The sequence below is a fragment of the Panthera tigris genome, chromosome E2 (assembly GCF_018350195.1).
Source record: "Panthera tigris isolate Pti1 chromosome E2, P.tigris_Pti1_mat1.1, whole genome shotgun sequence".
Classification (NCBI taxonomy): Eukaryota; Metazoa; Chordata; class Mammalia; order Carnivora; family Felidae; genus Panthera; species Panthera tigris.
In genome coordinates this window covers 15,987,949-16,000,577 of record NC_056674.1, presented here as the reverse complement: position 1 = coordinate 16,000,577, position 12,629 = coordinate 15,987,949, and positions in this window count along the sequence as shown.

Here is a 12,629-nt window from a genome sequence, read left to right as displayed (position 1 = left end):
GTTGCCTGGCAACTGTCCCTGGCATGATTAAGCCAGAAGAATAGTGTCTCCTAGTCTTTTGTTTACTCTCTCCATTATTACTACATACCTGTTTTTCAACTGCATCAAGGTCTCCAATTATTGACCTTTCTCCCTATTCATCAGCCTCCTCTTGGCTTCATTTCCTTCTCTATCCAGCCTAGGTACCATGAGCATTTGATTTATCCACTCCTCTGCCAGTGTCCTTAATCCTCATTGCCTCTTTTTCCTCCCACTCAGCAAAACCTTCCACGGTAGATCAGCCTAGCTCTGCACATTGGCCAAGTGTTGACAATTGCCCATTTTTTTAACCCTCTGCCTTGACTTGACCAAACTTAAGCGAGGTTTCTCTTCTCTCCCAGACAGCCCCTGACATTTAACTTGACCTCATTTCTGAGCAAGCGCTAAAATGCAGAACATCCTCCCTTAACAGCTCTTCCTGCGAATCGGCTATCAGCTGAACACAGAAATATTTCCTGTCAGATGAACCTGATCATGCTTGCTGCTTACCTCCTTACTTGCCAGTTTCCCCATAAAAGTTCCTGTCAGTCCTCCCTATAAAGAAAAAGCCTTTATCTGATTTAACCACATTTACTGCCCTTGCATCCGTGCTTCTATTAAGCACTCCTGGAGAATATTGCACATCCTTGGAGATTGTTGCCTTGCAGACTCAAGTCTTTTCTCACTCCCTATACTCTCCCAGCAAATGACTTTTTACTTCTCTCAAGAAAGTGAATGTATTATTAGATGGGCGCTCTTGCAAAGATTCTTTGCTTGACCAAACTTTGTCAGGCTCCTGAATCTTCTCCTTGGCCCATCTATGCACTTTATTTTATTTTATTTTATTTATTTATTTAATTTCATTTATTATTTTATTATTTTTAACGTTTATTTATTTTTGGCAGACACAGAGAGACAGAGCACAAGCAGGGGAAAGGCAGAGAGAGAGGGAGACACAGAATCCAAAGCAGGCTTCAGGCTCTGAGTTGTCAGCACAGAGCCCAACATGGGGGGCTCAAACCCACAAACTGTGAGATCATGACCTGAGCTGGAGTCGATGCTTACCCAGCTGAGTCACCCAGGCACTCCACCATCTGTGCACTTTAAAATCCAGTTTTAGGGGAGCATGGGTGACTCAGTCCATTGAGCATCTGACTCTTGGTTTCAGCTCAGGTCATGATCTCACAGTTCACGAGTTCAAGCCCCGCATCAGGCTCTGCACTGACAGCGTGGAGCCTGCTTGAGATTCTCTGTCTCCCTCTTTCTTTGCCCCTCCCCTGCTCACACACATACTCTCTCTCTCTCAAAATAAATAAACATTTAAAAAAAGATTATAGCTAGAAGGAACCCAAGACACAGCATTACTAAGTTACAAGCTATAGCATTTCTCCTGGTAAAATGGCCACTATGATGAGTGCATAGATTTCATAGTTTTAGAACTAAATTTATTGATGTTCACTGCGTTAATAGCTTGGTATATCACTTTCCCAAACCACAAGAGCCAGGACTTGTCTTTGGTCACACGGAAGCTGGCAGCTGATGCATATTACATTCACTTACTTAAGAAATACTTCTGGCGAGTTTAACTATGTTACAGGCACTGTACCAGGCACTGAGAGTAAGCAGTGAACAAAACAAAGTGATTTTCTTCATAGAGCTGACGTAAAATGGGGAGAGATAGATGATAAATACAGAAATGGCAGTTGCTAAGTACCGTGGAGAAAAATAAAGCAGAGTAAGGAGGACGGAGGATGTTAGGGGGAGAAAGAGAAGGGGCCTCTCTGATAAGGCAACATTTGAACAGAAATCTGAAGGAAATGAAGAATTAGCCATGTGTTTTTCTGGGGGAAGAACATTCTAGGCAAAGGAATCATAAGTGCCAAGGCTCTGCCTGGGAATTGCACGTCACGTTTGAGCAAGGTTGCTGCAGCGTGAGAGGAAGAGTGACAGGAAATGTACTTAAGAGAGGTGAGAAGAGGGACTTTTGCTTTAGATGACGTAGGCCTTCTAGGCCATTGTAAGGACTTTGACTTTTCCTCTTGGATGGGGCACAATTGGAGGATTTTGAATAAAGGAAACAATGTGATCTGATGTTCATTTTAAAAGAATCCTTCTGGTTGCTATGTGAATAGAATATAAGAGGTCCAGGGTATAAGACAAGTGAGACAAGTGAGTTCTGTTTTTTTCATTTAATTTTTTAATGTTTATTTATTTTTGAGAGAGAGAGAGAGAGAGAGAGAGAGAGAGAGAATGTGAGCGGGGGAAGGGCAGAGAGGGAGGGAGATACAGAATCCAAAGCAGGCTCCAGGCTCCAAGCTGTCAGCATAGAGCCCAACACGTGTGCAGCTCAAACTCCCAAATGGTGAGATCATGACCTGAGCTGAAGTCAGATGCTTAACCAACTGAGCCACCCAGGTGCCCCAACAAGTGTATTCTTTATAATCCAGATAAGATGGAACTTGGGATGGTAAAGCTAGATGGGGCCTACTAATGGATTAGATGTGGGATATATGTGAAAAAGAGGAGCAAAGAATGATTCCACGTAGCTTGAATAAATGGAAGAATAGAAATTGCCATTTACTGAGAAAGAAAAACTGGGGTGGAGTAGTTTTAGAGGGATCAGATCAGGATGCTTTAAGTTTGAGGTGCCTATTATACAATCTACATAGAGATGTTAAAAGGCAATTCGATATACTAGTCTAGGATTCAGAGTAGAGATTCAGGCTGGAGAGAGAAATTTGGAATGATCAGAATATGAAAGTATTCAAGGCCAAGAGGTGGGATGTCAGCCCCTTTGCGCCACCTCCTCATTTCTTTATTCGTACTGCTCACTCCCTGGAGTTGTCCAAATCTAGTGTCTCTTGGACCCCAATACAAACTATTTTTTGATCCCATAACTTTTCACTGTGCCTTAGCACCCTCACATCCTCACATCCTTCCTTATCATACTTGCCCATGGTCCATGATCCATCATTGTAACCACTCTCTGGAGTAGCCCCTCAACAAAGTGGCCCCTCTTTCCCTGCATAATATTGAACTAGGAAAACCTCCACTTTAGTTAAATTCAATTCCCTGCCTACTGCAGGCTTGCATCCGTGCAGATAAACAGCTGGAGAGATATTGACCATGCTGACTTGTTTCATTGAAATTCTTGACCACTAACCTCAAATAGGAACATACTGCTGCCTGGCAATTTTACCACATGTTCCAAGTCGATTCATTCTGTCACTGTCCCAGATCTCCGTTTCGTTACTTCTCCTGAAACTTCTAGTACCTCCTTCCTCCTTCCCTTAGTTGATGACTTTGCATCCCATTTCAGTGATGAAGTGAGAAACAACCAGAAGAGAATTCTTCGTGCTCCCACTGTGACATTTATACTCACCTATCCATCCTTCTCTCACTTACTATAGATGAACATTTTACTCCATGTTCTTATTTAGGACCCACCCCTGTGATTGCACACCGATTGTTATTACTAACCCTCTTAAGGTTATTACTCTAGTAATTTCCTCCTGTCTCCTGGATCAGTCCCATCATCATATACATATACACTGATATCCCTCATCTTTAAAAAAAAAAAGTTCCTTTCTTGAACCCATATTCTCCAGCTAGCACACCATTTCTTTCTCTGCTCCCTTTGTTTTTCAACATTTTTTATTATGGTAAAATACACATAAATTTACCATGTTAACCATTTCTAGTATACACTTCATTATAAGTACATTCATAATGTACAGTCATCACCGCCATCCATCTCCATACTTTTAGTCTTGTTAAACTGAAATTCCATTCCCATTAAAGTATAACTTTCCTTTCCATCTGCCCCTCAGCCTCTGGCAACCACCATCCTACTTTCTGTCTTTATGATTTTGACATTTATGATTTTTGTCTTTATGATTCTAAGTACCTCAGATAAGTGGAATCATACAGTATTTGTCTTTTTGCGGCTGCTTATTTCACTTAGCATAATGTCCTAAAGGTTCATCCATTTTGTAGCATATTTCAGAATTTCCTTTCTTTGTAAGGCTGAATAATATTCCATTATATGTGTATAACACCTTTTGCTTATCCATTCATCTGTTGCTGGGCTCTTGGATATTTTAGCTATTGTGAATACTGCTGCTATGAACATGAATATCTTTTCAAAATCCTGCTTTCAGTCTTTTGGGTTTATAACCAGAAATGGAATTGCTGGATCATATGTAATCCTATTTTTAATCTTTTGAGGAACTGCCATACTATTTTCCATAGTGGCTTTACCATTTTACATTCCCACCAACAATGTGCAAAAGTTTTAATCTTTCCGTGTCCTTGCCAATGCTTGTTTTCTTTTTCCTCTTCATTTTTTATTAATAGTAGTCATTCTAATGGATGTGAGGTGGTATCTCATCGTAGTTATGATTTACATCTCCCTAATGATTGGTGATGTTGAGCATCCTTTCATGTGTTTATTGGCCGTTTGTCTATCATCTTTGGAAAAAGATCTGTTCAAGTCCATTGCCCATTTTTTAACAGGGCTATTTGTGTTTTGTTGTTGTTGAGTTACAGGAGTTCTCTCTATATTCTGGATATTAATGCCTTTATCAGATACATGATTTGCAAATATTTTTGTCCGTTCTGTAGGTTGCTTTTTTATTCTGTTGATAGTGTCATTTGATGCACACAATTTAAAAATGTTCATGAAGTCCAATTTTAAAGTTAAAAAAATTTTTTTAATGTTTTTATTTATTTTTGAGACAGAGAGAGACAAAGCATAAGCAGGGGGAGGGGCAGAGAGAGAGGGAGACACAGAATCCGAAGCAGGCTCTAGGCTCTGAGCTGTCAGCACAAAGCCTGACACAGGGCTTGAACTCACAGACTGTGAGATCATGACCTGAGCCGAAGTTGGATGCTTAACTGACTGAGCCACTCAGGCGCCCCTAAAGTATTTTTCTTTTGTTACCTATATCTTTGGTGTCATCCAAGAAATCAGCACCAAATCTAAGGTTGTGAAGCTTTTATCATGTTTTCTTCTAATAGTTTTATTGTGGTTTTACATTTAGGTCTTTGATACATTTTGAGTTGAGTTTTGTATATGGTGTTAGGTAAGGTTCTAACTTCATTATTTTACATGGGGATATCCAGTTTTCCCAGCCCCATTTGTTGAAAAGAATATCATTTCCCCATTAAATGGTCTTGGCAACCTTGTCAAAAATCATTTGACCATATATATGCAAGAGTTTATTTCTGGGCTTTCTCTTCTAGTGGTTTATATGTATATTTTATGCCAACACTACACTATTTTGATTACTGTAGTTTGCAGTAAGTCTTGAAATCAGAAAGTATGAATCCTCTAGTTTTTTGTTTTGTTTTGTTTTTCAAGATTATTTTGGCTATTTGGGGTCCCTGAGATTGTATATGCATTTTAGGATAGGTCTTTCTATTTCTGCAAAAATCATCATTCAGCTTTTCATGGGATTGCATTGAATCTGTAGGTCACTTTGGGTAGTATTGACATCTTAACAATATTAAATTTTCCAATCTGTGAACATGGAATGTGTTTTCATTTATTTACATCTTCTTTACTTTCCTTCAGCAATGTGTTGTAGTTTTCAACATACACGTTTTTCACCTCCTTGGTTCAGGTTAGATTGTAACTATTTCACTCTTTTTGATGCTATTGTAAATTGAATTCCTTTGTAATTTACTTTTCAGATTGTTCATTGTTAGTGTATGGAAATAGCAACTGATTTTTGTGTGTTAACTCTGTATCAGGATACTTTGTTGAATTCATTTATTAGATCTAACAGCTTATTTTGTGTATGGTGTCTTTAGGATTTTCTACATAGAAGATCGTATCATCTGCAAACAGATAATTTTGCTTCTCCCTTTTCTTTTCTTTTCTTTTCTTTTCTTTTCTTTTCTTTTCTTTTCTTTTCTTTCTTTTCTTTTTAATTTGAGAGAGAGAACACATGCACAAGAGTTGGGAAGAAGAGCAGAGGGAGAGAGAGAGAATCTTTTTATTTTTTATTTATTTTTAATGTTTATTTTTGAGACAATGCGAGAGAGTGTAAGCAGCAGAGGGGCAGACAGAGGGAGACACAAAATCTGAAGCGGGCCCCAGGTCTGAGCTGTCAGCCCAGAGCCCGATGCGGGGCTTGGACTCACCAACTGCAAGATCATGACCTGAGCTGAAGTCGGTCGCTTAACCGACTGAGCCACTCAGGCTCCCCTTGAGAGAGAGAATCTTAAGCAGGCTCCACACTCAGCACAGAGCCCATGTGGGGCTCAATCGCACGACCATGAGATCACGACCTGAGCTGAAATCAGGAGTCAGATGCTTAACTGACTGAGCCACCCAGGCACCCCTGCTTCTTCCTTTTCAATTTGGTTGCCTTTTATTGCTTTTTCTTGCCTAATCTAGCTACAACTTCCAGTACTTGATTGAATAGAAGTAGTGAAAACAGGCATTCTTGCCTTGTTTCTAATCTTAGAGGAAAAGCTTTTAGCCTTTCACCATTGAGTATGATGTTTGCTGTAAGTGTTTTATATATGGCTTTTACTATGTTGAGGTAGTTTCTTTCTATATCTGGTTTTAGGAGTATTTTTATCATGAAAGAGTGTTGGGTTTTGTAAAATGCTTTTTATGTTCAACTGAGATGATCGTGTGTATTTTTTTCTTTCATTCGGTTAATGGGTGTATTACATTGATTTTTTCTTAATGTTTACTTACTTATTTTGAGAGAGAGAGAGCAAGAGAGGGGCAGAGAGCGAGAGGGAGAGAGAGAATCCCAAACAGGTTCTGTGCTCTCAGCGCAGAGCCCAACGCTCATTTTTCCTTCTGTTATTGATTTCTGACTTCATTCTCTTGTTGGAGAAGGTACTCTGTATGACATCTGTCTTTTAAAATCTATTAAGACTTGGGGCACCTGGGTGGCTCAGTTGATTAAGCGTCCGACTTCAACTCAGGTCATGATCTCACAGTTCATGGGTGCAAGACCTGCGTCAAGGTCTGAGCTGTCAGAGCTTGGATCCTGCTTGGGATTCTGTATCTCCATCTCTATCTGCCCTTCCCCTGCTCACACTTTGTCTCTCTCTTGTCTCTCAAAAATAAATAAAACATTTTTAAAAAATCTATTGAGACTTAATTTGTGGCCTAACATATGGTCTGTTTGGAAAATGTTCCATTTTTCACTTGAGAAGAATGTGTGTGCTGTTGTTGGGGAGAGTGTTCTGAATATATCTGTTAGATTAGTTGGTCTTTTGTGTTAAGTCCTCTATTTCCTTACTTCTGTCTGGTGGTTTATCCATTATTGTGAGTAGGCAGTTGAAGTCTCCAGTTACCGTAAAACTATCTGTCTCTGCCTTCAGCTCTGTCACTTTTTGCTTTATATATTTTGATGGGCTATCATTAGGTACATAAATGTTTATTTGTTTATTTTCTTTAACGTTTATTTATTTTTGAGAGAGAGAGACAGAGCATGAGCCAGGGGAGGGGCAGAGAGAGAGGGAGACACAGAATCCAAAGCAGGCTCCAGATTCCAAGCTGTCATCACAGAACCCAATGAGGGGCTCAAACCCATGAACTGTGAGATGATGACCTGGGCTGAAGTTGGACGCTTAACCGACTGAGTCACCCAGGCGCCCCATAGGTGCATACATGTTTATAATTACTATATATTCTTTGTGTATTAAAACTTGTATTAGTATATATACTATCCCTTTTTATCTCTTGTAACCATTTTTTATTTAAAGTATACTTTGTCTGATGCAGGGGCACCTGGGTGGCTCAAGTGTCCGACTCTTAATCTAAGCTCAGGTTTTGATCTCAGGGTGTTGGGTTCAAGCCCTGCGTTGGGCTCCATGCTGGGCATGAAGCCTACTTTAAAAAATAAATAATTAAATAAGTAAGTAAGTATATATAGATAGCCACACTTGCTCTTTTGATTACTGTTTTCATGGACTAGAATGTCTTTTCCCATCCTTTTCCTTTCAGTCTGTTTGTGTGTTTGGATCTAAAGCAAGTGTCTTGTAGAGAGCAAATAGTTGGATCATGTTTTTTTAACCCGTTCTGCCAATCTCTGTGTTTTGATTGGAGACTTTAATCCTCTCTCTTTCTCTCTCTCTCACGCACAAAAATAAACATTAAAAAAAGAGAAAATGCTACCATAAAATTTTTAAAAAATGAGTAAGTGTATTTATGGTATTAGAAGTCAGGGTACTGACTGTAGAAGAAAAGACATACTAATATGAAATAGGGACAGGCAAAAATGACCTCTCTGGAGATGGATTGAAATTGAAGGTATTGGTGTGAACTCATGGTCTCTGAGATATGTATGTTTATGTAGATAAGCATGTTTATGTGCACATGCATATATGTACATTTATATGTATTTATACATACACATACAGTATTTCCTAGCTGTGTCTGTTGAAAGGGCCACAAAGTCACCCCAGTAGCAATGAGCACACTTAGTGCCCAAGTCTTAATTGTTTCCTAGGGCAATTAATAAATTATCACAAACCAGGCAGCTTGAAACAACAGAAATGTATCCTCTCATGGCTCAGGATGCCAGATGTCCCAAATCAAGGTGTCAGCAGGGTTGGTTCCTTCTGGAGGCTCTGAGGGAGAATCTGTTTGTTGGGGAACATCATCAAAAAGATGTGACAGCTGATTGACCCATGAACTGGACCCAGGCACTCGGAGGCTCCTCACTCCCTCCTCTACTCTTGGAATGCGGGCTCTGCTTGTCTTTCCCAGAGGCTCCCAGAGGCTGCTCCAAGGACAGAGCCTTGAGATAATGATGTGGTGCTGAAGGCACTGCATGGTTTATGTGACTGAGCTCAGGGCCTCTTTATAAACTTTTAAACTTTGGAGATTTGGTGGGCAGGATCCATTCATCTTGCTGCTGCCAAGACAAGCCTCGTATATAAGTTCCTTTTGCCACCTACCAACCTGGAGTGCCGTCTTTCTTCACTCTCTCTCTGCCCTCTGTGTACAGGGACCCATTTCAGATTATACCTGGGAAGCTCCCAAGAGGGTTGTGAATCGTTCTGTGCCTCTCTCCTATCTTCTCATGGTTGCTGGCAGTCCTTGGTGCTCCTTGGCTTATAATTGCGTCACTCCAGCCTCTGTCTCTGTCATCACCTGGCCTTCTTCCTTGTGCATCTGTGTGTCTCCAAATCTCCTCTCTGTATAAGAACACCAGTCTTTGGATTTACGATTTACTCTAATCCAGTGTGACCTCATCTTAACTTGATTACATCTGCAAAGACTCTTTCTCCACATAAGATCACATTCACAGGTTCTGCAGGTTAGGGCTGTAATATATCTTTTGAGGGGACATAATTCAACTCACAAAAGAGTTTCTAATACCATTCCCCATTAAGAGGAACCAGGTCTCCCCAGAGAAATAGCTAATTCCAGAGCTGGAGAAGGGTGGATATAAGATGAACCTGGAATATCTTGTTATTCCAGGAAGTTATGAAGTGCTAAAAAATAAATGAGGGGGGCATGTTGCAAGGATGCAAGAGGCTGAGGGCTGACTAGAAAATTTGGTGGGAATGCTGCAGTCAGAAAGCCACTTTACAGCCATTGTGGCAATGATTAGATCAACCAGTTAACTAATTAAGAATCATGAATGGATATTCAATCCAAGGAGAAATTTTGATGAGGAGCCAAATATTTGATTTTCTTGGAGGAGAATAAACAATAAAATATAGTGGAAAAATTGGGCAACACATTCACTAAGTGATCAAAATTAACATTACCAATGAGGAGTAAATGGACATCATATGCTCCAGATATGATGCACTAGCAGGATGAACATCATCTATACAGTATTCTCAAGAATGCATAACTTTGATCTGTTTATGAAGAAACGCCAGATGAATCCAAAACAAGAAATGTTCAACTAAGTGTGGGGATGGGTAGGTAGGGAGACTATATTTTTCAAAAATGACAATGTTATAGTCAAAATCCTAGATACAGAAAATAGAATGGTGGGGTGCCTGGGTGACTGCATCCGTTAAGCATCCAACACTTGATTTCAGCTGAGGTCTTGATATCAGGGTTGTGAGTTCAAGCCCCACATTGGGCTCCATGCTGGGCATGAAGCCTACTAAAAAAAAAAAAAAAAAAGGAAAAAAAGAAAGAAAGAAAGAAAATAAAGCAGAATGGAGGTTGCCAAGTACTTCAGGGAGGGGAAGATAGGGAGCTAGTGTTTAATGAATACAGAGTTTCAGTTGGGGAGGATGAAAAAGTTCTGGAGATGGAGGATGGTGATGGTTGCAAAGACGTGAATGTACTTAATGCCACAGAACTGTACGTTTCAAAGGTTAAAATGGTAAATTTTATGTCATGTGTATTTTACCACAGTAAAAAAGTGTCAATGTTGTGAAATGCAAATAAAGGCTATAGAAATGTTCCAGATTAAAGGATATTAAAGAGACACAACAACTAAATGCAATACATAACTATAGACTGGCTCTAAGAACAGAAGGGAAAGAATGTTACAAAGGATACCAGGTCAAGGGACAACACTGAAATTGGAATTTGGATGGCAGATTAAAGTATTATATCAATTGAATTTATGGAATTGATAACTATACAGTAGTTATGTAAGAGAATATCCTTGGGGCGCCTGGGTGGCCCAGTCAGTTAAGTGTCTAGGTCTTGATTTCAGCTTAGGTCATGATCTCACAGTTCGTGAGATCGAGCCCTGCATTGGGGGTCTGCGCTGACAGTGTGGAGCCTGCTTGTAATTCACTCTGCCCCTCCCCTGCTTGCACTGTCTCTCAAAATAAATATTTTTTTAATTTATTTTTATTTTTTAACGTTTATTTATTATTGAGAGACAGAGAGAGAGCATGAGTATGGGAGGGAGAGACAGAGAGAGGAGGAGACACAGAATCCGAAGCAGGCTCCAGTTTCTGAGCTGTCAGCACAGAGCCCAATGCAGAGCTCGAACTCACAAACCATGAGATCATGACCTGAGCTGAAGTCAGACACTCAACTGACTGAGCCACTCAGGCGCCCCATAAATATTTTTTTTTTAAAAAAGAGAATATCCCTGTTCTTGGGAAATACACACTGAAGTGTTTTACGTAGCTTACCAACAAATAGTTCAAATATTATGTAATACACATACATACACACATACCTGTATGTGTGTGTATACAGATTGAGGTGGGGGTGGAGCTTGGGAGGAATGACAAATGAGGTAAAATGTTAACAATACTTGAATGTGAATAAGGCTATATAGGTTTATTGCATTATTTTATTTTTCCAATTTTTTATAAATTTGAAATTGTTTCCAAATGAAAAGTATAAAAACAGAAACAAAACCCCAAAGAGTTAATTGCTTTTATTCCATTCTCTTTTTATTTTTTATTAAAAAAATTTTTTTAGTTTATTTTTGAGAGACAAAACACGAACAGGGGAAGGGCAGAAAGAGAGAGAGGGAGACACAGAATCCAAAGCAGGATCCAGGCTCTGAGCTGTCAGCACAGAGCCCTGCGCAGGGCTCAAACTCATAAGCCATGAGATCATGACCTGAGCCGAAGTCAGACGCTTAACCAACTGAGTCACCCAGGTGCCCCACTAAACCCACTCTAGTCAGGCTGTCTATCCCACAACTCCACTAAAATACAGTTGTCAAGGTTACCAATTACATCTGGTTTGCCAACTCCAGTGATCAATTCTTGGTCTTTTACTTGACCTATCACTAGCTTTCACACAGTTTATGATTCCCTTTATGAAACGTGTTCTCTGGAGTTCTGGACACCACTCTTTAATGGTTCTTCTCTCACACTCCTGGCTGCTTCCTGTCAGTCTATTTGGCAGCTCCCTTTTAGTCTCCCCCTTCTAAACATTGGAGTGCGCCAGGCCTAGAATCAAGCCATCTCGGAGTTCCTTTGTGATGTCTGGGTCCATTTCCCAATCTCATTCTGGTGTCTTTATTCACTCACCCTAATTTGAGCATGTGGTATTCTTCTAGGAAATGTAAGGTCCTCCTCCCTTTGAGGTCTTACCCAAGTTCAATTCCCTATTACCTGTTTCCTGGTTCAGAGCAGTTGATAGCTGTGCACAGTATGGGAAGTCTCTCATACTACCCTGAGCACACATTCTAGGAGAGGGATGTGGGGCTGGAAACTCTATTTTTAAAGTCCTGGAGAGGTCCTAAGTGTAATTATCCCTTCAGAAATGAGAAATCTAGGGTCCAGTGAAGGGAAGGCCCTTGCTGTCAGCCATTCAGCTGATTACTGGCAGTATTTGAGCTAAGGCCAAGGTGTCTCTGCTGTCTCCTTAAGTGGTGACTTAACGTATTTGTTTTAGGAACTTCAAGAACCTGATGAAAACTGCAGATTTTTTCCAGTGGTCAGTGGGGTGTAGCTAGTACATTCTTTTTCATCTAATTTCAGGAGCTTCGTGGCCCCTTAGAGCACATCCAGACCTCAGGTTGCAAACCTCTGCTACATCAGAAAAATCCAAAACATGGAGAAATCTACAGGATAACTTGATTCTGTATCTTCAACAAATCAATAGTGTGAAAAACTGGGGAGAGGAGAGTATAAAATTTAAAGATTAAAAGAGTTTTAGGAAGTAACAGTCAAATGCAGTATGTACACCT